Below are 27,944 nucleotides of genomic sequence, written 5' to 3'. Positions count from 1 at the left end.
TCTTTGAAGGTTTAGACATATCAAAAAAAAAAAAAATTGGTGTCTTGCATATCTTCCTTAACATGAGTTAAACAAGGGAATTTCTCTAGAATGTGGGTGCCTGGTTGCCAGAGTTCTACATTCTGTTGGGTTCTAGTACTAATAAATCATCACTTCTTCAAAGTTTAATTGCCTGGGCCTCTTTCCATAATAAAATCTATCAAAAATTTTCTTTGGAGTGTTGATTTGTCATCTCCTTAACAATCCAAGATTATACAACAGGGATGGCCTTACAGCCCCTTGGAAATTTGTCAATGCACTACTGCCCTTTTTGGGTAGGCTCATAGGAGGTGTGGCATGTGCCCTGGAAAATATTTGAATCTGGATGGCAATATTAAAACTTTATTTTTCTCCACTTTTATTTAATTTATATCTTAATCGTGCATTCTGGCTGAAGGTACAAAATCACAATCATTTCAGAATATACCTGTTAGAGAACTCAGAAGGGTGTGAAACCATCCCTGGCTCATAGCTCACTGGTGAAAAACATCTCCAGTGGTCATATGATGGCAGTCTTGCACAAACCCAGGTCAACCTGGTTGCCCACCTATGTTCTAGGCCAGTGGCCTGGATATCAGTCAGTGGTTACTCAACTCCCTCTACAAAACTCACAAAGGCATTGCCTACATGTGCATCATTAATTTCAGTTGAACACTCAGTGCTTTCCAAGGGAAAAAAGAGAGCATCTTAAACTATTCACACTGGCCTTCCTGTCTTGATGCAAACAGCTCACTTGTTTCAAACAGAAACTCTGTGTTCTATCTTGCTCCCCAAATTTCTATGATGCTAAAATTCACATGATGCAGAGAATATTCATTGTTAAAAGGGGCTCAAGGGCCTCTCTTTATGTAAAAAAAAAAAAAGTATTTAACTTTCACTGTGAGTCCAGGAAAGCTGATTCCAGATTTTCATACTGTGTAAATAACTCCATAGATGTGCCAATAAATAAATATATAAAGACTCTCACTGATCAACTAAAATGCATTATTTTTCTCTTTGCCATAGTTAAATGTGGGAGACTCCCTGCTCCCTGGGATCTCTACAACTTTGATGAATGGAGATGGTGGGTATAGTTCTCTCTGCTCCTCTGTGCAGCACCCAGAATGTGTACCTTCCTCTCAGTCTCTGACAATTTTGGCAGCCTCCAATGGGGTAGTGATTCAGATATATGATAATGTACCTAAAGTGATTTTATCATCAGGCTATGATGACATCAATTTGATTCTATGTTTCTTATCAGTAATTTTTATTTTTGCTTTTCATTAACATCATCCAAGGTAATTTAGTGACAAGTTGTGCTCCATTTATGAAATGGGAACAATAATTCTCTTAAATGATTTACTGGGAAATGTAATGCACATGCCCAGAATTCCATTATTGCCCTGTACAGTTGTCTAAAATCCAGTGGGATGAGAAAAGGGAAGGGAGCCTGTTGCAGAAGAAAAAATGCAACATGATGGAGCCAGGAGTCCAAAATTCCCCCAGGAAGTGTAGGCTTATAGTATCCAGGACTAGTCTTCAGGTTTTGATGAAAGAGATAGGCCATTTTCTTAGCTAAGGCCATTTTCCTGTAGCTATTTCCCTAGGGAAGCCATGCTTAGACTGATAACAAATGCACCCAAAATCCTCCCTGCCATGGCATGCCATGTGCCTCTGGGAGTCAAAACTTGAGGTCAGTACACTCTTGGCTTATTGGGACTCATTTAATGAAGCCATCCCTATCAGGTACATCAGATCAGGTGTTGTGCTGAAAGCACAGACTCTTGACCATGGCAGACAGGGCCTGCTCTCTCCTAGGACTTTATGAGCCATTCAAGTAGCAGTCCCAACAAGAAGCAATGACAGTAAGAAAAGCATGACAATAATTTTATCCTAGTGTTAACAAGCAGCATGTCAAAATCCACCTTAAACAGTGCTGATGAAGGAACTCCCTGGTATAGTCCTATGGAGGATGTGGGCAGCAGGGAGAGAGTAAAATAAGACACAGTACTGTGGCAATGGTTGGCAGCACAGTCTGCTGACCTTGAATTCCATTACAATGCTAGAGGAGCAACAAAGCATTCACTTGTGAATATTCACACTGGGTTGTAAACTCCCTGAGGTCAGGGTCAGGGCTCAATGCCCATGCAACATTGACATGTTTAGTCCCATATGAGTGTCAAATTCATACCACATGTATTAGAATATTCTAAGGAGAAGGATTTGCACTCTATACTTGAAGCTATAAGCTCAATGTAACTTGGGTTGGAAATATTCTCAGTTGAATAAGTGATAAGCTGTACCAGGAGTCATGGGATATTGATCCAATACAGGTTTGTCCCTGATGATTCCACAAGATAGTAAGAAACAGGTCCTCAGGACTGGCTTCCTTCTCTGTGCAGTGAACCACTTTCTTCCATACTCTCAAAGGTCTTCTTATTTTGGAGTTGTAGGTTTCTCTGTCTTCCCATAGAGTTTAGTCTTTGGTACACATTTGAGCAGCAGCTGATAAAAGGACAGTGGACAAAGATCTGACTGTGCTGTCATGTACTGTCTGGTTTCCTGCAGACACTATGAAAACATGGTTTCTACTTCCCAGAGCCCTTAACCAGTAATAATCATGAAAGAGGTAAATTGGGAATCATAATATAACTAAACTGTTAGGCCAAAGGTGCTGGAAAGCACCATATCCGCTGAATATTATATGTCTGCAAGGGTATGTGCTCAGAAACTAAAGAAACAATGACCAGAAACATGAACCTGGTGATAAAGCCCATTTGGGGTAGAACATCCTGGACTCCTCAAAGGAATTGGACGTTCCTCACCTTGCTCTCAGAGTGCAAGGGAGATGGAAAGCATGCCTGGAAAATTGCTTGTGGCAGAGGATCACAGGGTTCATTTGTGTTCTGGTGTGATCTGGCTGGTCTAATTCTTCAACCTATGTCTGAAGACCCTGCCTCAGATGCATTGTGATTTTGAAAGTGCACAAGATGGACAATAGTTTTATTTGAGACAAGTAGTACTCATTTTGATTGGCAATTGCCATAAATAGTTGAGATTTTAAATAAGTTTTTGTAAGTATAACAGGCAAACTGAAGAAAAATAAATAAACAAAAAATAATACAACTTCCAAAATTGCAAGGGTTACATTAAAATAAATATGTCTGGAAACATGTCCAAGATATGAGTGGTATTTCAGTAACAAACTGACTGGTGCAGAGTCTCTGTGAGGTGCTGTCAGGCCTAAGAAGAGCATGGAAGCCCTCTGAACAAGGAAGTACTTCCCTGATGACTTGACCTCATCCAGACAGTTCCAGAGGCTCACAAATGACTGTTAAGAAATGAGAATGAAAAACCTGCCATCTTGGGGCTCCAAGGGGGAGGCCAGAAGAAGGAATGAAAACAGAGATGAAAAAATAGTGAATCACAGAAAACAGCTGTGGCTGCATTCAGAACTCCCCACAGGGTTTAGTAAAATAACCCTCCCCCCCCCCACACACACCTATGCCTATGTTAATTTGAGTTGGTGTTGATTTTCTGTCACTTGAAGCAAAGAGTGATGATTAACCTACTGTTTTTCTCAATCCCCTTTCTTTTGCAGCAGTGAAGAAACAAGAGCATGGTAACAAGAAACAACAGATTAAATCTCTCTGAAAATCAAATAACCTAATTAATAAGTGGGCAAATGATGGTATATATATACAATGGAATATTACTCAGCCATAAAGAATGATAAAATTATGGCATTTGCAGGCAAATGGATGAAATTGGAGAATATCATGCTAAGTGAGATAAGCCAATCTCAAAAAGCCAAAGGACGAATGATATCACTAATAAGTGGAGGATGACACATAATGGGGGGGAGGGAAGGGTTAGTGTTAGGGTTAGAGTTAGGGTTAGGGAGGGGGGCAAGTATGGAGGAAGGAAGTACTGTATAGAGGGTAAAGAGGGGTGGGGGGAAGGGAAAAAATAACAGAATGAATCAAACAACATTACTCTATGTAAATTTATGATTACACAAATGGTATGCCTTTACGCCATGTACAAACAGAGAAACAACATGTATCCCATTTGTTTACAATAAAAAAAAATAAAAAAATAAAAAAAATGAAAAATAAAAAAAAATAAGTGAGCAAATGAACTAAACAGGTACTTCTTAAAAGAAGAAATACAAATGGCCAAAAAAACGTGAAAATTTGTCCAACATTATTACCAATTAGGGAATGCAAATCAAAATTACACTGAGATCTCATCTCACACCAGTCAGAACTGCAGTCTTCAAGAACACAAATAGTAAATGCTTCAGATGGCATCAAGATAAAGGAGGACTGGGGCTATAGCTCAGTGGCAGAGCACTTGCAGTGTGTGTGTGAGGCACTGGGTTCGATCCTTAGTACCATATAAAAATACACAAATAAAGGCAATCTGTCCATCTACAACTACAAAAGAATTTTTTAAAAAAAGAAAAAGGAGCATTTTTATACTATTGGGGGACTGAAAATTAATACAACCATTAGAAGATGATATGGAGGCTCCTCAAAAGAGTAGGCATAAAAGCACCATATGACCCAGCTATAAAACTCTGCATTATTTATCCGGAGGAATTGATATCAGTCCAAAGCTGATGCCTGAGGGTGCAGGGGTGACTTTTCCCATTGTAGATTTTAGGTTTCCTTTCTTTTCATGTCCTCTCCTCCTCTTATATGACCTATGTGACCAAAGGTGACCAAAAGGGCAGGAATAGAGACATCCAGGATGTGATTGCTTGGGTTGGAAAATATAAACTTTCCCCTCCCCAGGAGGCAATTAGCAACTAGAGGATGGGGAATGTTATCTACCCATTTCCTTTGCTTTAACAATTAACTACCAGTTTTTTTCACCTGGACTCACAACTATAATACATCAATGAAAATATAAGAAAAATGCTTAAGTCCATAAAAGCCTTGAATGGCCTGACACTGGCCACATGTTGGAGCACAGCTTTAGACAATCCCAGACATTTGAGTTTGCCTTCATAGGCCCCTCCATATGCAATGAAGATTAAAAGTTACATTTTGCTACTGGGCTGGTACAAAGATGAATATTATTCAAGACAGATTGCATTAATTTATTTTTCTCAGAATTTCAAATAAAACATTTCCATGGCATGTAGGCACTGTGCTATTGTGTCCAATGGATATATCAACTTTGAAAGTTTTTTTTTTTTCTGTATCATAGATAATATTTTTGTCAGTGGCAAACATTTGTAACAAACAATTTCTTTCTAATTTCAGGCAAATCAACTTTCACTATATCTACAATGCATTTTGAGAATCACATCAACAGAGGCACATTTCTTGAGTAAGTAGAATAGGTATAACTATGTTGTGGATTCCAATTGGTGAACTATCAGAGCAATGATCACTTCTGATTGGCTGAATGTAATTGAGGTTTGATTGTGCTGAACAGGATGGGATGGAGGATCTCAGAGCACATCTCACATTTGATTGGCTGAATGCAGTTTTCTTATTGGACTAATAACCCTATATGCTGGAGATTGCAGGCTTGTAATGATTGTCCTGTAAAATTATACTGGTTGTACAGTGCAGAGGCTTTTTATTTGTGTTGGTACATATTTAGCATGAAGAGCCTCACATGCAAATCTTTGTTTAAAAGAAATGGAAATTTATGTCTCTCTTGTGGAGATGTCTAAAACCTGGCCTCAAGGATCATGGATAATGAGCATCATGTCATCATTGATCATTTGCATGTTGCAGACAGGAACAAGAGACATTGATGATCAGGAATGGGTCAACTTTATTTTCCAGTAGACCTGTATGTTAAAGTGTAAGAAGGGATGGATTCCCTGTTCCTGTCTCCCCACCCTCAGGCCCTGTCGGGATCGCCGTGAGCTGCTAAAGGGAGGGAAAGGCAGTTGAGAGAGGCATAAGTGGCTACTCACTCCATGGCTGCAGAAAGGAGAGGTGGCGGCTGCCTGGAGTGAAGAAAGACGGTGGAAGTGGAGAGCGTAGGAGCGGAAGAAAACAGGCAGATGTGCTTCCTTGCCAGTCCAACAATTGGCCCCTCCACTTAAGTTCCTCTTCATTAACTATTATGAAGACAACAAACAAGTGGTGACTAGGTTTGGAATCCAAGGCTTTTAAAGGACCTGTCATCCCTGACCCAACAAGGGTGGCACGACAAAGCCACTGCCATTCGTTCCAGTTCTGCATATGTCTGATGATGACTTCTGTTCCAGACTAACCAGAAAGGCCATGGGAACTGAGAAAGCCCCCCACAGCTGGCCATGCAGCAGATCCTCACTAAGCTGGCCTTGAACTTGGATCCTCCTACCTCATCCTCCTGAGTGACTGGAATCACAGGCATGGGTCACCGTGCCTGGCTTGGGGAGAATTTTAAGGCTGATCATTCAGGGTCTTCAGATAGACTCAGAGAAAAGCATACAAAATGCCATGCAGCAGCCCAGTCCCTGGGATGTCTGCATGGTCACTGTCAGCATTCTCTGCCCTGAGGGGCCACAGGGACCCCCAGTGGAACTGGGGCCAGGTCTCTGACTGCTGTAGATGTAACCTAAACCCCATTAGAACTGAAATTATGATTCTGGAAGTAAAACAAAATTGGGTAGGGTTTTTCCCCCTAAAGACCAATTCTACCTAGAAGGATTAAACTTGTCTTCTGGAAATTCCATCTTAAATTCCAGGATTTCCCAAAACCAAGTGAAACAAACAGATGCTTAGTGTGGCCTCTCTCAGCACCACCACACCTCTCACTCCCTTGTCTGACCTCAGCACTCTGTCTGGGCATCCTGTCCTGTCTGCTGCTCACCTCAGACACCAAGCCTAACCTGTGTCTTCTCTGTGGCTCTTACCTCCCTGATCCCACCCTCACTTTGCCCCTCCACTTCCCCTGGGAACACTTGGTTGCATCCAGAGACATTTTTGGTTGTTGCCCTTAGTGGAGGGTAGGGTGTTACAGCATCTAGTGGATAGAGGAGCCACTCTGCTCCCTGCACTGCACAGAATAGCTCCAAACAAGATTAACTGGCCCCAATGTCAATAGTACCAAGCTAAAGAGACCCTGCCCTGACCCATAAATCTGAGCATGTTGAGCTGGGTTTGGTGGCACATGCTTGTAATCCTAGCAACTCTGGATACTGAGGCAAAAGGATTGCAAATTTGAGGCCAACCTCAGCAACTTATGTGCTAATTCAAAAAATAAAGAGCTGAGTTTGGTGGAGCACACCTATAATCCAGCAACTCAGGAGGCTGAGGCAGAAGGATTGCAAATTTGAGACCAGACTCAGCAACTCAGCAAGGCCCTGGGTCAAAATAAAAAAAAAAAAAAGGGGAGGGGGGGCTGGAGATATATAGTCCAGTGGTAGAATGTCCCTGGGTTTGATGTGGCTTAGTGGTAAAGTGCCCCCTACTTTCATTCCAAGTACCAAAAAAAAAAAAGTGAGCTTGTTAAAAAAGAAAAAAAAAAAAAAAAAAGAAGGGATAAGACAATCCTTGTGTTTACCTCTATTCTTATAATTTCTCCCTTTGATTTTTTCCTGAAAGAGCTATAAACTAAAGTCTCAGAAATCTTGACAGTTTATCTGGAGCAAGATCAATGTTGAATAGAATTTTTCAAATTAGTATAATAGGGTTTATGACTTCTGGGAAACTGAGGCAGTGCTAAGAACCCCCCTCAAACTCTGATTCTTGTGATTAAGTCAGAAAGATTTCAGACATGTCACTTGGATTAACAGGCTTGACTAAAGGGATAAAACAAAGAAAAGACACTTTCAAGAAATAGAGTGGGTCATTGAAGAAATGAGAGAGACTGTGTTTCTCCCCCACAATCTAGTTTTTTTGGAGGGTCCCAGAGAAGTTTCCAGAGAGTCCCACCAGGGGTCAAAACTTGAATTTTGACTGACAGCTGGATGATTTCAAACTGTCAAATCCCCACTGCCATAACAACTCGAGGTCATTTGGCCCATGCTTCCTGGTTCTCATTGAATTCTTAATCATAAATTCTTACAGATTTTACAATTAGAAGGAATTATTCTTATCTTCTTGCATTTTGGGATCTCGTCTGTGGAAAGGCTCACAAAATTCTCCCTCTTACAGTTAACTTGGGCCCATCTTATAGACATTACTTTAGGCCTGCATTTCTCCATACAAAACAGGTAGTTTGCTGAGGAATGTGACATATCCCGTCCACTTAAACCAGGCAGGGATGCCATAAATTGCTTCTTGAAAAAGAAAGCATGCGTGGATCAGCACACTAAGCCCACTTTATAGAATTATTATCTTAATCTCATGTTCTCACAACTCACATCTCTCTGTCCCCTCTCATTGAAGAAAAAAAAAGAACAGTCTAAGTCACACTATGGTTGAGAATGAGTTCTAAGAGTGGATTCCAGAACAATGTGAATTTTACCAGAGAAACTCAATAGCGATGCAGATTCTCAGGGCAAACCCCTGACAGTATCAGGCACAAGAATCCTAATTTTCATAATCGCCCCAGGTGCACACTTGGGGCTGACCACCTGTTTTGGTCATTCTTCCAAGAACGGGATATTTTTTATCATTTTAAAAAAGCCTTTTATTATGGCCTCACTGATTGACACCACAGGAAAACTGACTTATTTGGTTGGACAGGTCCAGTCCAGGTAGACAGGACCTGAGGCCCAAGGGGCTGCACATCCAATTCCCTAGTGCCCAGGAATCCCAGAAATCCTGTTTTACTGTCCCCTTTAAGATTATTTACTCCACCCAAGTCTCATTGTCAAAACTCCATAAACGTGTTGACCATTACTTTTTGTTGGGGGCTATGCCATGTGGACTATGCCAAGATGGTGCCTGGCAGCCAGCCAGAAGTTGTTTATAAATCGGCGGTGAGGAAGTCGGTTAACATAAACACACTCAGGTGATTTGTCATTGGCCGTATTCAAGTGAGTTCATGCACACAAAGAGTGCACAGGTGTTCCCCAGTGCTCCTGCTCCTGCCTGCTCGTTTTGACCTTTGCCATGATTGGGCAGCTGGCTCCTTGCCTGATCTTTGCTTAACTGATGTGGCCCTGCCCTCCGCCTCCTGGAGGGAATATAAGCGGGCAGTAGGCAGCAAGCAGCTAGCAGAAAGCAGAAAGCAGCAGCAGTAAGCAGCAAGCAGGAGGCAGCAGGAAGAAGGCAGATGGCAGATAGCTTGGTGGAGAACTGAGAGCACACCTCTAGGTTGCAGATCACAGATTGCAGTACAAGGGACACATCACTAAGAAGCACCTCGGATAGACAGCACCTTTAGCACGCACCTCTAGTATGCACCTTTAGTTCACAGGATGCAGGACACACCTCTAAGAAGAAGCAGCAGAACTCTAAAAAGAAACAGATCTCTGATAAGCATAGAAGCCTGTCTTTCTCTAAAACTTCCTCTATAAGCAACGCCTATCTTCCTCTCAAAGCCTCTCTTCCTCTAAAATCAAGAAAGCCTCTTTTCCTCTATAAGCTAGAGAATAAGCAAGCAAGCAAGGAAGCAGCACAGGAATAGAAGTAGTTTATTTCCAGTGCACCTCCGATAAATACCTGCGCAATTTTTGCTGCAGGCGGTAACAAATATCCGCGGGACTGTTGCTGCGGGCGGCGACAACTTTTCTTCTGGAGGAGGAAGCATTAAGTAACCTGTTGTTTAAGAAACTGCAAAAGCTACGTTATTGCCCTGTGAGTACCATTAGAAGGACTACATTTTTTCTTATATGAAAGATTCTGGCTCCTGGTGTGTACATTCCTGCAGTTGCACCTCTGTACCGCTAGATAGCGAGAGTGCACTTTCCTGCCGGCACCTAGGGACACTCCACAGCCAGGCTGCAAGCTTCTGAGTCCCATCAGAGTCCCTAACGTGTCAGTGTGCTGAGGGCAATATTTCTACAGCATCCAGAAAGTGATAAGCATCTGGAGTCATTAACACGAGGGAATAATAACCATGATACTTTATCGGGAAAATCCTTTAGAATTTTACAAGTCCTAGTTCCCATGCATGGCAGGCTGACCATTTTTCCACAGTCCTGAATTCTCATGGTAACAGAACTCTAGTCACTGCCCCTAATAATATCAGTCAGGAGGAAAAGTCATAAAGTCACAACAGGCTATTTTCATCTCATGGGAGGTCTAAAATGATTTTAATGACACCTAGAAAAATAAATGACCTGCCTTTTTAATGTTTTAAAATGTTCATTGGGAGGGTAAATGAGAAGGTGGGAAGAGAACTAACATTTGAATCATGGGCCCAAGTCTAGCTCTTCTCCAGTTGATTGTGGACTTTGTCTGCTCCCATACCTATTCTGTGACCAAATCTTGCAGCCGTTAGAGTGGAGAGTGTGTGCAACAGGAATAGTGCTTTCACAATCCTCACATGGAAGGTGCAGTGGCCTTCTCCATTCCTATCTCTGACAGCCCTTCCTGTTCCTCAGAACTAAGATGGGGAGGACCTAACAGAAAGCAGAGGACAGATGCCCCCTATGACCCAGACTTAGGGGTTCACTGCCCTGGGTCTTCTGAGAAGCTTTGCAAGTTTGACATTGTTTTAAGTGTACTTTGTGTTTGTTTTAATCTGGTATGATAAGACTTACAAAAGCAAATTTTGCTCTCACAGTCTGCTACAGTTCCCTCAAACAAAAGTTCCAGGCCATGTGTAAAGCATCTAGGATGGTCAGGAGGCAGACAGTGGGGAAGGTGAGGGAGAACATGGAAAAGAGACTTCATTTTATTTGTGCAGTGTTGGGACTAATGACATGTTAACTAACTCAGGTGACTCCTTACTCCCTGGAGAGTGAGCAAGATCAAGGCCTCAAAGGCGGTTTCAAAACTTAATGATGATAAATTGGACCACTGTCAGGGATTGGTTAACAACAGTTCCACAAACGTGATCAGCTCGTGCTTGCCATATAGTCCTATGGAACACTCGCCTGCCTGAACCCCCATGCCTTGCTGACCTTTAAGCTGATTGGTTTCCACCAAGCCTCCACCCTGCATAAAAACTGTGTGACTTCCTCAATAAATGCGTTTCTGCTGTGACTGGTCTCCCTGACGCGTCTGATTTTCCTCCACCCGGAGGGCTGGGAGCGGGCGGTCAGTTGGTCCTACCTTTCCCAGTCTGACCTTGTTGGAGAGTGCTCCCTTCCCTTGTCATGGCTCCAGAAGAGCAAGGGGGCTTAAGACCCCGACAGTGCAGGAAAAAAATGTGATGCAGCATAAGTAGTTTTAGGATAAGTATGTTTCAAAAATTTTAGTCTTCTCTAAATGACAAGGGCCATCCCTGGGTCTCTGGTACATGAACCTGGTGGTATTGGTGGTGTGGGAACCAGATTAGTTAGCTTGGGTATGGTGAACATGCTGGGGAGATGAATGACTCTCTAGGATACAACTATCTCCAGGAAGGCATGCCCTGGGTATTGTGGTATATGTCTGTAATCCAAGTGACTCAAGGGAGTGAGGCAGAAATATCACAATTTCAGGCCAGCCTAAACTATTTAGAGAGAACTGGCATTGAAAAAAATTGAAAATATGCTAGGGATCTAGTTAAGTTTTGGGTCAGTTGTAGAGTGTTCCTGGGTTCAATCCAAATTCCCACCCCCAATGTGCACATGAATACACATGCACACATACACACACACACACACACTCATACAATAAACAGTCAAGGAAGTCATGCCCTTCAGAGACAGAAAAAGACCTGATGCCAAAGAAACAGAGGACCAACAATAAATGGCATAGTTAACAAAGCACGTTCAATCCCCAGAAAGGAAGAAATTGTAATTCTGCAGGTGCTCCTAGCAAGTCTGCTCTCTGGTCCCTCCGGGGCAGGACCTGTGTTTACAGTCTTCCAGATCACTTGCTTCACAGACATCAAAAAGACTCTTGAGTGACTGCACAGAATCAGTACTCTTTGTTTTAATGCATTTCAATTTGAAACATAGATTTCCAGTTTAAAATAAAGCCTGGTAAGCAGAGCATAGAATGCAAATTACCTGCAACATACTGTCCTTTGATTCTTAATCCGTCTCCCAGAGATGCCTGCCTGGAGCAAGCTCAGGATGCTTGGGATAAGGACAGACTTCTCAGAGAAAAGAGAGTTTTGGGAAGACTTTGAAAGATATTTTTTCTCATTGGAAAAATGGCAATTTGGAAGAAAAAAAAATGAAGCATTGCACAGACCAATGTGGAATGTATAAGTTCAGAAGTCAACAGGTTTTTCTTGCAGCTGGCATAAGGCCTTCTCAGGTCATCAGCTCCAGCATGGGCCAGTGGATTCAAATGACCCTGCACATTAATGTGTGTGTGTGTGTGTGTGTGTGTGTGTGTGTGTGTGTGTGCGCGTGTGTATGTGTGTATGCTTATATGCACGTACTGGTCCAGTGCTCTTTGACTCACTGTGCATGTTTGGAATAGAGGAGTAGGAAAGACTACTTTCTCAATTGGAGGTTACTGCTTAGAAATCTTGCCTGATATTCAAGGAGGAATATACTCTTTGACAGCTAGACTGTAGTGTGAGGATCAGGTCCAATTTAGTATTTCCCCTACCCCTAGGCTTTAAGTTTCTCCTGAGAATAGGCTGTGTGCCTCCCTCTCCCCCTTACAATTTTTCCTTTTCTTCCTTCCTCACCTATGAGACATTCACTGTTCCTGAAGCACTTGGACAAAATGATGAACTAGAAAAGGCCCAGTGCCTTCCTGTGTAGCACTTATGATCTAAACTAGGGTTCCTGAACCTCAGTATGATTAACATGAAATACCAGATGCTTCTTTGTGTTAAGGAGTTTCCCTGTTCATAATGATGTGTTTAGTAGCATCCCTGAACAATGCCTAGAATTGTCCCCTGCAATTTTTGAAAATAAAAACCCCAGGTCCTATGTCCCATGGGTGTTACCATTGCCCTGGCTGACAACTAACCACTGAGGAACACAGCTATGCTCACACCTGCAGAACAGTTACCACAGCTGTCTCAGTGCCTACATGGATTCTATTCAGAAATCTGCTACTGCTCACAGAGTCTGGTTTAGTGGGACTTGCAGTGGGTATTAATACATGCCTGCTGTGGAACAGTAATTGACCAGAGGCTACCAAATAAATCCCTGTTCAAGAGAGACTTCAAATTAATATCATGGTGGGTTATCATGGTGACATTTCAGTAACCATAAAAGTGAGTGGAGGCATTTGCGGGTACCGTCTGATTCCAGAATAAAGTACAGAAGTTCCTGTCAACACCCTTGCTTATTCATCCCTGTGCTCTACTCTACAAGTGTGGATAGATAAATTAATAAATCTGTTGTGATTCAGATATGAAGTGTTTTCCAAAAGTTCATGTGTGAGACAATGCAAGAAAATTTAATGGTGAAATGACTGGGATATGAGTCTTAACCTAGTCAGCGGATTGCTCACTTGAATGAAATAACTTCTTTTTAATGAACAATTCTTTCCTATCCTCATAAAGTAGGGAGTGTTATTAAGTGTGGGATAGGAAGTTCTTCCAGCAGTATCCCTGTATATGAGTATAGATATTGTGTTCTTTGTTATCAGACTGAGGATTTGTGGCTTTCTTTCTTCCATGGCAATTCTCAAGGACGTAACTTCTTCTCTGGTGTTCTCTCATGGCTCCTTGCAGATTAATTGTATAGTATTAATTATACTTTTCTGTAGGTGTCACCTTCATTTCACTTATATATTTTGTAAATTTTGGTTTCCTAGGCAGGAAAGAATAAGCCCTTCCTATGTATGAGTTAACTGCTGAGTGAAAAATAAAGGTCTGTCTGTTTAGCTAAGTATTTCCAAGAATCAGATAAAACATTTTAGGTTGGGGTTACAGTGTTGGGTAATCGAATAGTGAGTTTCAGATATTATCAGATTCAGATGTACCAAAAGTGTAAAATCTTCAAGAATTCCATGTAAATAGGAGGGAGAAAAATAATAATGATAGAAACAACAAAACCTGCCTTTCAACTAGTCCACATGGACATAACTTTGATAGTTTTCATTGTTTTATTTTTAGATGAAATAATTTTATTTTACACATGCAAGAAAAAACATTTCAGGATCTAATAATTTAAAACAGGCTGCTATATACTGATAAGAAAAGCAACAACTTGTGATAGCTCAACATACTGCATCCAAAGCAAAGAGACATGAGAGAATACATATTTATGCAGCATTAAAAGAAAATGAAAAAGGTAGTACATGGTAGGGGGAGGAATGGAGAGAAAAATGTAATGAAACATTAAAGTTTTCTAATACTTCAAATGTAGTGCATTAGAAAAAGAATATAAGAATAAAAATAACAGATCTGTATACCTGCCTAATACAAAGTTTCCTGGTAGAAATACTTTCAATGGTAAACCAGTTTGAGTATCTTCCATAGTTACTGAACTCAGGTTTTAAAATCTCTAGATTTTATCTCTAGATACAAACAATGAATAATATGGTACATTTCCTTTTATACTACAAGTTTTATTAAAGTAGTATACTCTAATGACCAATATTAAAACTTTCTGTATTCTGAAACATAAAACTATAGTTAACAAAGTACTAAATATTTAAATGAAGATTTCACGTATTAGAAAACTTTTAGAAAAATATAAACATATAAGAGGCTGCATATAGAGATGTACTCTTGGGAACTGATGACTCCTGCATCCTGTAAAACTGTCTGGTTGTGGGTGTGGTGGAGAAGTAGCTAGGCAACTCATTTATCACCAGCATTGTCCAGAAACAGCCCAGGTGGCTGTCACCATGAAACTCTGGACCTTTGAGAATGTTTTTGAACACAGATGGGAAACTGTTATAATAACTTCAATGCAGAAATGCTGAAGCCCTAAGAATCTGGTTGGAGTTGATGTGCTGGGCAGACATATACATCCCTCTGGAAAGCTGTGCAGTCACATAATTCTCCTTGGATTTGAACTTTATGATTTAAGATACTGTACTGTGAGCTAGTTATGTTAATTTAAAAAAGTAAAGTCATTACCTGAGTTTTTCTGCACTCTTAAAAAGAACATTTAGACTTAAACAGAACAATGATTCACATATTTAGCATTTTACATTTATTTAACTTATGAATTACCATTTGTCAAAACCCTTGTTTTGTAATTCCTAAGACATGACCTGTCAGGTTATTTGAATACAATTACATTTTAAGGTAACTGTGATCACAAAATGTCTGTTATACATAAAGAACTGTATGTTATTTGAAAGTACTCAAGTGATGCTTTATGAGAACCACACATTGCAGGTACTTAAAATTTTAAATTATAAGTTGTGGGGATATTTTTTGGGGAAAAATGAATAATGGAGGGGTTGGAGTGGCCCTAACTACTGAGTGAATTGTGCAGCAGATTTTATTTATGAGAAACTTATTTTTAATATTTCAGAGTGGTTGCAAAGTGAAAAACAATCCAACAAACATATCTTGTTTAAAAAATATATGAATATTTATGTACTGAGACTGTTGAGAACAGGGTGATATCTGTGCAGCTAGCTGTCTTAATTACCAGGATGCAGGCAGTTGCAACTGCTCCCTCAAAAGCCAATACAGCGCAAACAGGACTGCTAGGCCCCCATGCTTCTCGAGGTTGTTAAGAAATATTTGCCTGAGAAATGTGCAGCTGCCTAGAAACCTTATCTATCAAGGACAGGGGGGCCTAACTGCAACTCATCTCCTACACAGTTCACCCCTTCCCTCCTCCCTTCTTCCTCTAGGACCGTTCAGTTCTGGTGGGACCCAATGAGAATCAAATAGATTGGCAGGACCCAACCAGAGGAGGACTAATGTTTAGCTGTTCAAATGTTAACCAATTAAAAAGAACACTGTAAAACTGTTTGCCTTTCATTATAAAAGCCTGCTGAACAAAGGCTCAGGGCCTCTTAGCGTCACTGGTTACCGAGTGCGCGGAGGACCAGGCTCGAGCTTGCTAATAAATGACTCTTTGTTGCTTGCATTGATCGTGGTCTCTGGTGGTCTTTGTGGGGTCTCGAGCCGCTGGGCACAACATATGGGGGCTCATCCGGGATACCCCAAGCCCACCCAGACACCTGATCATAGAGTCATTAGTAACATCATTGGCCGGTGAGTAAGACATTGCCGTATTTCTGTCTGGATTGCCTGCAGGTTCTGGTTCTGGGCTGGCAAAGTCCTGGCGGACGCGCTATAGGACCCCAGCAGGGTCTCGGGAGACATCCCCTCGACCCATCTGGGCAGCCTTTGTGCTGCAATCTGGGCAGCCTTTGTGCTGCATCTGGGCGACTCTGTCGCATCTGGGCCTTTGTTTTTGTGGACAAAATACCAACTAGCCAACTTTGATCTAGTGCGCTATATGTCTGTCTGTGTATTGTATGGTATGGTCTTTACTCTTGCCTCCTATTGAATTCTTCATTGTGTTAGTTCGCTACTATTCTCACTGTTTCTCATTCTTAAATTTCTCATCTCTAATCTGGAGGAAAACGGGTCTATAAATCTCCTGATAGACAGGAGAAATACTAATCAATGGTCAAATTCATTTCATCCTTTTGGAATTATACAGGGAACAGGCTCAGGTGACTCCTAAGACTTTCCTCCTGAGTCACTTCTCAGAGGTCTGTGCCAGAGGAGAGAACTTCAGTGTGGACCACCTAAAGGAAGGTAAGTTTGCTGCACTCTGCTCCATGGAGTAGCCAATCTTCACCAAGATCTACATCGAGTGAGATAAATAAGCTTCTCTCTCCATGCCCCCCACATCTTTTTGAGGTGCTGGTTTCTGTCTCTTCATTTTTGGAGGGTAAAATGGGCTACACAATACTTCTGTACATCCACTCCCTCCTGGATGCTCCCCTTCCCTTGCTGGTCAGATATAGAAATCCAAACTGTAGGAATAAGACCTGGGACAATTAGTATGGAAATGCCCAGGTTCCCTTTGTTTGCATAGTTGCCCGTCACTAGTCTGTCCTAAGCACCTCTTTGTTTGTCGGAGGATGGGCTCCCTTTGTCCTCCCTCAGGTCCCCTATTCTTAGGCTTAGGGATACTCCTTGCAGGGTACTTTACAGTCCTTCTCCTTCTTCCTAAGAGATTTGTTTACTCCAATCCCCCTAGGCGGAGAGCTCAGTAGCTCCATTCCCCAAAAGTAGTGGGAAATAATGTTTTGTGATTTTCTGCATTCAAACCTAACCCGATTTCTCAACCAGGAAAAAATAGGGTTAAAAAGTCTTGGGCAATCCCTTCCTACCCCTTGCCTGGCCTTGCTGAAGTCTTCATTGGAATGTGAACTGTAGCAGTTTCAGTGGGAGAGGAGGGAGTAATCTGAAAAAAAAAAAAAAAAAAAAAAAAAAAAAGGTGCGTTTTAAACTCCTGGGCTGCTACACAGAACTAACTCATTTTCTAGGATTCTTGTTTTGCTTTGTTTTTCTTTAATGCTGTATTTCTGAGCTCATAATTTTGATCCTACATGCCTAGGTTAATGATTTTTTTTTATCAGTTCTATTTTTATCCAACTCTAGAGTTATTTTTAAACATCTGTGATTGTTCTCCAGTAAGTAAAGTACATCTTTTATGTGCCACCACCCAGGAGAAATATCAAAAGGCCATTGCAGAACTCCTAAACTTCTTAGCTAATAGAAATTAAAAGATCAAAAAATAAAGCTTAATTATGTCATCAACAGGTTCAATACTACAGAAAATAGCCACTATAGGACAACATTCTGCCCCCAGGAATATCAAGAAGGGGCCTTACTTCAAGCTCTTGTCCTCAGCTTACCTATGAAGCAAGATTTAACCTGTTTGTCACAAAGGGGAAAATAAATCCTGGATAAGCAGCCATAGGCAGCTCAATAACCAATAGCATATCTCAGTGAGGAACTTAACAAAGTAGCTTTTTTCTCAAAAGTAATGGAAAATAAGGTCTCATAATTTTCTTTGACATCCAACCTGTCCTGATGAGATGGCTAAAATGCCCTAGGCACAAGGTTTCTGTTAAAACCTGTTAGATCCTTCCAGATCTCAGTCAAGGTTTACATTGAAATGTAAATAAAGGAAGCCTAAAAGCTCAGTAGGAGACCGGTCTCAAACCCAAGGAAAAAAAAAGTAAAAAGAGTCTTACCTAAACTCCAGCAAAAGTAAATTTTATGGTGCTTTACTGAAGTAATTAACGGCCGTATCATTTTTCCAGGGCTTTTGCTTTTCTAATTCTATATTTTTTGAGCTCTTGATTTTTTTTTGATCGGTTCTATATTTTATTCAACTAGAATTTTTTAATATCTGTTACATTGCAATGGAGATTCACCTATAAAGTTACAAGGCCTTTGATTTTGTGTTATTTGTTTTTGTGTCTGATGTCATGTTTTGTCTGAATCAAAACTGAGCGCTCCTAAAATTAAAATTTAAAAATGGATCCAAATACTTTTATTCACATGATTTAAAAGGGTTCAATTTAAGTTGGGTAAACTAATAAAAGTGAAATGTCTTCAGGAATAATTCGCAAGTCTCTAAGTAGTCAAACTAATGCAATGTTGATGTTAAACAATGTCTAATATCAATTGTTTCTAGGACTTTTCTTCAACAGGAAAGAGACAGCAAATACTGTTCAGGACACTTGTCTGATATCTTGGTTTTTGTAGAATAAGTAAATTAAATTTAACATGTATAGGACTACCCAAATGTGTTTGTAAAGACATCTGATTAATTTGCAAAGTTAAAATGCTAATTGTTAAATAACATTAAGTACTCTTAAGTCCTTAAATTCCATGAGGTATCATACCTAAACATTATTGATGTTTTCATAGGTTGGTAAACTAAAAAGTGTTTAAAATTGCTTTATGTCATTACTAAAAACAAGGTTATTAAGAGTTATGTCCTAACAGGTAAAACCCCAACCCAGAGGGTGAGCGTTCCATCTGCTTCCTTACCACTTCTCCCTGCTCCCCCTCCAGTTCTGCAAAGCTAAAAGGAGCTCTTCAGTTTGGATTTAGAGTTACCATCTCCCCTCTCACTGTGTTTCTGTTAGAGTACTATAAACAACAAGGTATTTTATCTTGTTAAAATGGAGTAATTTATCTAAATTAAGAAATTTCATGAGAGTTGTTTCAGAATGTGAACAAAAAAGTGTCGACAGAAAGGAAAGAAAAAATAAAAGGTTCTGGGTATGAAAATATATTTAGTAAAAGGGAAAAATGTTTCTGGGTAAGAAAGTGTTTATGTGATAAAATACATGAAGGTCTAAGTAAGTGATTAGAAAGTCTGTGTGTAAGTAAAGAACAAATGTCAACAAGTTTGCATGAAACTAAGTTGGTTACAAGTATGTGAGACAATCGGTTAAAGCTATTTAAGGTTTTTCCTAAGGAAAAATACTAATGTTCTGATATAAACTGAAGTCTTATCTATATGGTAAAATGACATGGTAAAATAACAAGGATTTGAAACACTAATTTTCTCTTAACTTTGTGTCTATTAAGTTTTATTCTTTAGAACAATTAGTCTTAAATTGGGGTGTACACAATTATAGTTAAACAACTGTTAAGAGCATTGTACTATGTTACAGAGTCTACATTTTTCTTTAAAAACTAAATTTGGTAAGAAACAAAAGTGTCAAGGTAATTGTGAAAGTCATTAGTTGCATATTAAATGTGTTCATATTTTCCAGGTATACAAGTTTTTAAAGCAGGGAATTTATCAAGTGTTGCTATTCTCCAGAATAAACTTGTCTGTAATGGTAATCTTAAACTTAAGGAGTACATTTTATTTGGGATTTATTTTATCACTTAATATTCTATTATGTGACCTATTATCAATAAGATATAAATAAAATTGGTTACTTATTTCACTGAGAAAAAAACTTAAATGTAAATGTATTTCTAAGAGGTAGTGACAGCCTGATTTGTTTAAAGGTTCATATAGTAGAAGGTGAAAGCATTTTGCTACACAAAAGAAAACTTAAAAGCTCTCTCAGCCGTTCTTTGATTGAATATAATGTTAGTCTGTGTTAACTAATGTTCATATAGACTCAGGAATCAATATATGTATACTTCTTAAAATGACATTTAATAAAGAGTATAATGCGCAATAGCAAAAATGGGACAACAATGACTGAGATTGGGGTCTCTGACCACATGACTGTAGTATGCCTGGTGCCTGGAAGTGTTTCTGTGTAGGGGCACAAAATGCCTAACTGCTGTGGCAGTACCCTCCCTGGGGAGGCTCTGTACAGGAGTCCTTTCAGCTCTTACATTGATCTCAGGCACACAGCTCTTGGGCAGTAGGAAAAAAAATTGTTTTGCTAGATAATCAGTGTTTCATCAGCTCCCTTCTCTAGTTCCTGCCCACCTTACAGTAACTTTGGACAGTGGACTTCTTTGAGAGCTACACAGAGTTCCTAACATTGCACTTTGCAGTTGTGGAAAAAAGTTACGTAGATGTTCTATTCTCTGTAACTCTCCTGAAAACAAAGAATAATGCTTACATAGTCTTTAACCTAATAATAAGACATGTATAAAGATTGCTAACATAACTCTTTGGATTTGCATCTCCATCAGAGAACAGAGCTCCATCTGATCTCAGCTTAATCTTCAAAATCTGTGTTTATAAACCTTTATTTTCTAATACTCTTTTGTCCCTCACTGAACTTGAAAATTTGGTCATGCTGGTCATGGAAAAAGGGGAAAAAATCAGCTTCAGGATTAGAACATTTTACTTAAGATTTGTGAAGAGCCCTGCCTTACCTAAGATAAGGCTCTGCCACACCCTGCTGCATATTAGAGTGACTCCAAAATAAGTCAGACTTCAGTTTATTTAAAGTTATAGTCAAAAGATTGGTTTTTGTTATAAAATTACTATGATCTCAAATAGGGGATATAATGTGGTTCTCAGTCCAAATTCAAGATAGCTATTAAACAAGCTGAATATGTTTTTACTCTTGCTAATTTCATTTTGTAAAATTGTTGCTTGTTGCTGTTTTGCAGAAGTAGCTGCTTCCAGAACATACAACCTAGGTAACTTGTGATAATAAGCCATCACCTATAGTACAGATAGTGGTAACTTCCAGTACTAATACAGACTCCAGTTAGATAAAAGGGTAAATAACTGTAAAGTTATGGACATTAAAGTTAAAGCCCAGTACTCTTACTTAATGACTGGTGAGACTGGCTTGCTGGATGATTCAGATCAAACTTAGAAATTGGAATTAAATACAGAGGCCAAGAAAAAAAAAAACAAAAACAAAAACAACAACAAAAAAAAAAACAGTATCTTGCCCTCAAAGTCAGCCTGAACCCAGGGAATAAGGGGACTTCTCTAAGGAGCACTGCAACTCTGGGTCACACAACCTCCTGATCAAGGAGATTGTTGAGACTAGAGGATGAAAAATCACTCAGTGCATCTGCTGCAGAGGAAAGTCATGGAAAAAGGGAGACATCCCTGATGCTTTCAAGGAAAGCCACGTCATCGAGAAGACCCTGCCTAACCAATGGCACTGGTGGAGCTAAGAAGATGCTCTTAAGTTCTCTACGAGTGACCCCTGTGGGAACTAAGCTGACTCTTTAACAAGACAGGAACCAGGTCAATTTGACCAGCTTGATCTTAGACACCCAGCAAAACAGTTAAAACCCAAAATACAGCCATTCTTGGGCATTTAAAAAAAATAATAGTTAAATGTAACTTAAGATGTACACTTGTATTAGCCCACTAGAATAAAAACTGGAAGCTACAAATGAAAAAAAAGATTCTTCAGCAAATGTGCCTGATAACTATCAAGAGAAACTGCCAGTCAGAAGTTTTTAGTCAGTTTAAGACCTTCCTAAGATACACAGGTAGACTTAATCTACGTTTGCTAGTATGATTACCTAGCCCTAAGTAACAGAAGTATAGAGATCTCTACTAAACACAGGTTATATCAATAAAAGGATATTTTACAAAAATCAGATGACATTAAGTAGCTTAACTATATTTTCTGGGAACATCTATGACATTAAGAGTTAAATGTTGTGTTTACATTCCTGATAACCTGGACAATGTTAAAGTCCCCAAATGAAGGCCTTGTCCTCTCCAGCCTTTGCTAGGCCTAGTTATGGGAACAATTTCTCAGTTCTTCCACCTCCTGGTGAAAGATTGACTTCCGTCATTTTCATGATACTCAGTGGCATGTTTCAGATGCTGCAACATTTACTTTGTACTAGTCTCCTTTCAGTACTCATGTCTTTTTGTTCTTCTCTCATAGAAGCACCCACCCCCAGATGATTTTACAACCTGCTCTTCCACAGCCAGACTTCTACCTTGGACTCCTCGATTGACCCGATTTAAAAAAAAAGAAAAAAGAAAAAAAAAAGGAACTCCAAGCTGCTTGCCCCACGCCACCCACTTCCAGCTCGAAGAAATCAGAGCGGTCATCGACCTCCTTCCCCAGCAGCATGGAGTTCCTAAGATTAGAGGGGGGAATGAAGCCAGAATTGGGAACAGGTAGTTAGTGTAGAAATAGGGGATCGGGTCAAATCGAGGAAATGGAGGCCATAAAATCATCTGCCTCTGAAAGTTGGAAACTGCCCCTGGAAGAATGAAATGTCAAGGATCTCCGGAGCCCATTGATTACCAAATTTACCTGCCTTTATCAAGAACTGCAAGCAAGAAGCTGCTAATTAATGCCCCCTGGGCCCTTGCCTGCCTGAATCACCTTGTCCCTCCCCCTGCCCATGGCTTCTCACTTAATTCAAAACCAAGCCTAGTCACATAGGCAGGAAGGAGAGATAAGGGGGGAGAGAACTGGAGAACAAAAGAGAATTTAACCTATAAAAGATGTAGGGTGCACTCACTTCTTGGGACTTTAGAACATCAACCATGGCCCCCGTCTCCCTGCTGGGAGAAGTCTGTATTATTAGCTTTAAATAAAACCTGCTTAATCTGCTTGCCTTGGCGTGCTTCTCTAGTGTTCAATCTTCAACATTAGAAGGAGCAGAACTCGGCACCGGTAAACGGCGGTATCAATACTAGCACTTAAACTATCAGGTATGATATGTAAGTTCCTAAAACTTTTTTTAACCTGATAAAATAGAAAAATATAGCATGTTGAATAAATTAGAACAAAATTTGGAAAAAATAATTTTCAAAATATTTACATGTAATTAAATTGGTTATATAAAATTGGCTACATATTTTTAAATTTTCTATGTATAATTAACACAATCTGCTAAGGTTATTAAAAGATTTTATTCTTTAAATTCTACTAAGTTTCTATTATAAAGGGTGGTTACAAATATAGAAAAGATCTTTTCACAAACCCCTATTAATTGGACCTTCTTACTAAAGGAGATAAGAAAAATAAAATACTTAAAACATTAATTTCTAATCCAAATAAAATAATTTCTTATGCCTGTTGAATTTCTACTTTTTAAAAAAAGTTAATTTCAAAGACATCATGTTTTATACAATTTGGTTTAATAATAACTTATTTTAAAATACTACCTTCCATTTAAAATTTTAAATTTTTCTTTAAAAGTCAAATTTCATTAATATAAAAACATCAATGACTATATTTTAATCAACCATGATAATTAGTACTGACTTATTATGTTAATTATACTCTTGTTTTCCAGATAAAGAAGTGTTTAAAATATAAGATTTCTAAATGATATGTTATTAAATTGATGTCCCCAAACTAAAGATTTCTCAATAATGGCCTCTTACAAACTTATATAATAATAGCAATTTAATTAAAAAATTAACTGTCATTTAATATTTTAAAATTAAATAAATGTTTACAGCTTTTATGTTACTCTCCACACTAAAAAGTAAGCTTAACTATATTTTTTGAGAACATTCATATGATACTGACTTATTTAAAGTCTAACAATATGGGAAGTATTTTGACACCTTCCCCCAAGAGGAGATGGAATCTCTTGGCATGTCTGTTTCATGTTTCAGATGTGATATTAGATTATGCAACTTACTTTATATTAATCCAAAGAATTATATACAGTTTTTGTAAAATAATATTCAGATAAAGAGACTAACGATGGCTTCAGGATTATGATATCTTCCCTATATTTTATCAAGAGACCCACTTAGGAAAAATTAAGTACATATTAAAAATCGTTTTTGAGGTTCCAGGAATTATTATTAAAATTTATTAAATCTTCTAAACTGCTTTCTATAAATAAGCTCAGAGAATACATATTTTGTGCATGCAAAATTATATTGTTTATTTTAAAGCTTATAACATTTTTTAGATTGCATATAATTAGTATGCTTTTACAGCAATACTTTAAATGCCAGATTTTTGTCATGTATTTTATTTATCCAGAACTCTATTTTGGACATTTGGACTATTTTTACTACTTTACAAACAAGGTTATTATATATATTCATACAACAATATCTTCATACATAATGATTATCTTTCTATAGAACACTTAAAATATAATTGCTGCATCAATGACGTAAATTTTAAGATTTTTAAATGATGAATTAAATTGCTATTCTGAAGTTAATTTAGAAAAATAAGACCATTACCTATAAAACAAACAGGTCATGAGACTAATTTTCAATGTCTGCATTGACTGCATTTTATAGATTTTTAACTCAGTCCACTATTAGAGATGAAATCAAATCCTATATTTCATGGAAACTGGGCCTTCTCTTATTGTAATGCCCTTCTTAACTTAAAAACATTGACTTTAACAATATGTAACTTTTATTAATCTTTCTGGTCAAATAGAAATATTTATTAAGTCTTCTTATAGTTTAAATATGTGTGCAATGCTAGGTCATTGTCTACAATTTAAGGTTAGTAATACTCCAGTTTAGAGTAATTATTTGTACAATTTAAGAAAAATAAAAATATAAAGGGGGAAACAATCACTATGTAAGCCTACTTAATTTCAAAAAAATATTTTCTAAAAATTATATTAGGAGTTTCACTGCTGCTGAGTGACACATGAAGCAATAGAATGCAACAGATTTTACAATAAGATCTTTTTTTAATAATGTATTTTGTATTGTAAACAAATGAGATACATGTTGTTTCTCTGTTTATATATAGCGTAAAGGCATACCATTTGTGTTATCATAAATTTACATAGAGTAATGTTGTTTGATTCATTCTGTTATTTTTTCCCTTTCCCCCACCCCTCCTACCCCTCTTTTCCCTGCAATAAGATCTTAAATCTCCAACCACAATATTTGTATGCTAGCTTTATTGAACTCTCAGGTAAGTGAAATATGTGGGGAATATGTTGGGCCCATTTCTCAGATCCACCTTTAATACATCCAAAAATGTGTACTGGAGAATCAATCCCAATATTTACTGATGACTTTCAAGTGATGGTTTTGTAGAAACTCACATTACACCCATCCATGTGAATGGACTTGACTCTACTGGTTGTAATGAAACCTTATCTATGTGCTGGTTCCACGATAGACTCTGGTTACCTAGATATAACCTATAAGAAAAAGACAGCATAAGGAGTACCTAGGACAACCAATTATACTGCCCCTTGGAACTTTGGATTTTATGTTTAAGTAATTAGTAGACTGGGAAGTTCTCATATAAAGCCAGTCATTTTTATGAAATATCCACCAATATCTTACTCCCTTAATTGTTCTTCAATAGAATCTGGTGTCTTTCCTAAATAGATAAAATATACAAATGTCTTGCCAATGCTGCATATCTCAAAGGTGATATATATGTTTTTGGATTGACCTTAAAAATGATGAAAGACAATTATATCAAAATATCTTTCTCTAGAAGACTCAAAGACAGAAAGGCTTTACATGGCAACATTGCCACTAAGTGTGTCACTTTTACTTCTTCTAAAAGAATTTGCAAACAACTATGTTTAGCCTAAATCTTTAATGCTATGGAAGATCTAAGGAACTAGGCAAATAATTGAATGCTTTAAAACTATTTTCAATATACAAAATAAGAATAAATGTACAATCATTCTGATTTTTGAAACTCCATGTAATTTTGACTATTCTCTATTATTTGGATATACTTTGCACTGCTGGTAGCCATGTAATAAACACCAAATTAGAATCCAACAAATTGATTGATATTACACCAGAAAGGTGAATAATTCACATTTATATTCTAACAGTTACTTCTTTGATGGTAATTTGGTTCATATATATTTTAATGTATTCTTTTAGGTTCCTATCTCTTCCCACATTCATTATATCTAGGGATATGATTCTTTCTGTTAAGATACTATGACCTCTGAAAGTTAAGTATTAATAAAATAAGAATAAATTAAATGCTTTAATAGGTACTATTACAAATATCAGTAATGAGCCTTTTGCTCTCAAATTTAAACAAGTCTTAAATTCCATAATGACTATAAGCATGTATGTTGTTACAACTAAATAACAGACTTTCCAATGGGACTAAGAGATAATTAAATATCATCTAATGGACATTTGACATAACAGTAATAATAGCCTGAATTTTGTAAAATTCCATCACTGCATTTAGAGAATATTCAAAAGAATTGATCTCATGGACTCTGCATTTCTGGTTGATCAGATATTTACTAAATTGAATGGTATAATATTGAAATGACATGTTTGGTATTGATTCTTTTCTTCTCATGACAATAGGTTGGCATACTCTCAGAACCAAAAGCCAGGACCTCTGAAAATTTCTCAGAACCAAGACCTGGGACCTTGGAGCAGCTCTAAGAATGAAGATCTGGAGCCTTAACATAACTGCCCATCATTTGAACAAAATATTAAAAAAGGGGAAATGTGGGAAATCATCCTTCATCAGAATCAGGCTAGGTTGAGCCATGGGACACAGATGCCTGTTTTCTAGGAACTGCCAGGAAGCATGTAGTGCTGCATGGGAGTGGTTCCTGTCCCCTTCTGGAATATTCCCCCTTAAGAGAATGACTCCCATAACTCCACTCTATCCTGTTTAATACAGAAGAAGCTCCTTCCAGTCCTTGTCCCCTTTGCCTGTGTATTATAAATAAAGGAGAGTTGGTAGAGTTGTTGTAAGAGCCAATAGCTGGTATGGTCAGACTTATCATGACCCCTCTCATTTATTGAGTGTTTATTGAATAGATAAGTTTTTTGGGTAACTGAGTAATGTACAGCCAATATCCAACTCTGTCAGTTTACACTTTTCTCATCCATGTGGGATGTGGCAGAGGACCCCCACAGAAAAACAAGCATCTTGCTTATTATATTTCATGCTTATCTCATTCTAACAGGGCTCTAATCTTTGAGCTGTTTTACAAGTTTATAAGCTGAAGGTAAAAGATAACTATACCTAATACCTGTCTATAGATCTATATTGCGTCTGGTAGATAGAAAAGAGATCAATCTGCATTTCTGCCCTGGTAGAAAAGGCCAGACTTATATCTCTCTGTGAATTCATTTCAGCATTTCCAATCCAACTCTTGTAAGTCTTAGAACTTTGGAAATCATTGAACTGTTTATAACATCATACTTGTTCTTTGATTTAAGTAATATGCATTTATCATTTTTCAAGTTTAACATTATTTGTAAGAATATCATAATTTTACCTTTTTAAATCAATTTTAATGGCCTAAATCATACAAAATGTTAATTAATAAACCATAACATATAGCATTTAACACTCAATTCCTCTGAATGATTTACACCATTAAAAAAAGTGGATGTAGTATATTGCTGCATGACTTTGGCTTCTGGTGTCTTCAATAACTGTACAATATTATGTTGGTACGGATGTGTCCCAAGAGCACTGGGTAGAAGAAAAATTGTTATAGAATAAAACTAAGTCATCAGTCAAGGAAATGCTGTTGTTATTAATGGACTTTCAAAGAACTGGAGCTTTTAAATTAATGGACCTGTCTTTTGTACTTATAAAGGAGATAGTGTTTAGGAATGTGTAATAAGGAGTTCTATTAGCAACCTTTTGTGCATGGGGATAGGAAATGCATTCCTTGTGATCAAACTGAGACTT

General features: G+C 38.3%; 1 long non-coding RNA gene across 1 annotated transcript in view; it reads left to right on the top strand.

The window, feature by feature from the left end:
* LOC306643031 overlaps positions 1–27,944 on the top strand; it is a 934,727-nt gene that overhangs the window by 57,381 nt on the left and 849,402 nt on the right. Inside the window, exon 2 of the long non-coding RNA XR_013758799.1 lies at positions 20,971–21,000. This is a non-coding gene — a long non-coding RNA (uncharacterized lncRNA). The remainder of the gene's footprint in view (positions 1–20,970; positions 21,001–27,944) is intronic.

This window comes from Sciurus vulgaris, assembly GCF_902686455.1.
Source record: "Sciurus vulgaris genome assembly, chromosome: 13".
Taxonomy (NCBI): Eukaryota; Metazoa; Chordata; class Mammalia; order Rodentia; family Sciuridae; genus Sciurus; species Sciurus vulgaris.
Note: the sequence above shows the minus strand (reverse complement) of the source record. Positions and strands in the feature narration are given on the sequence as shown.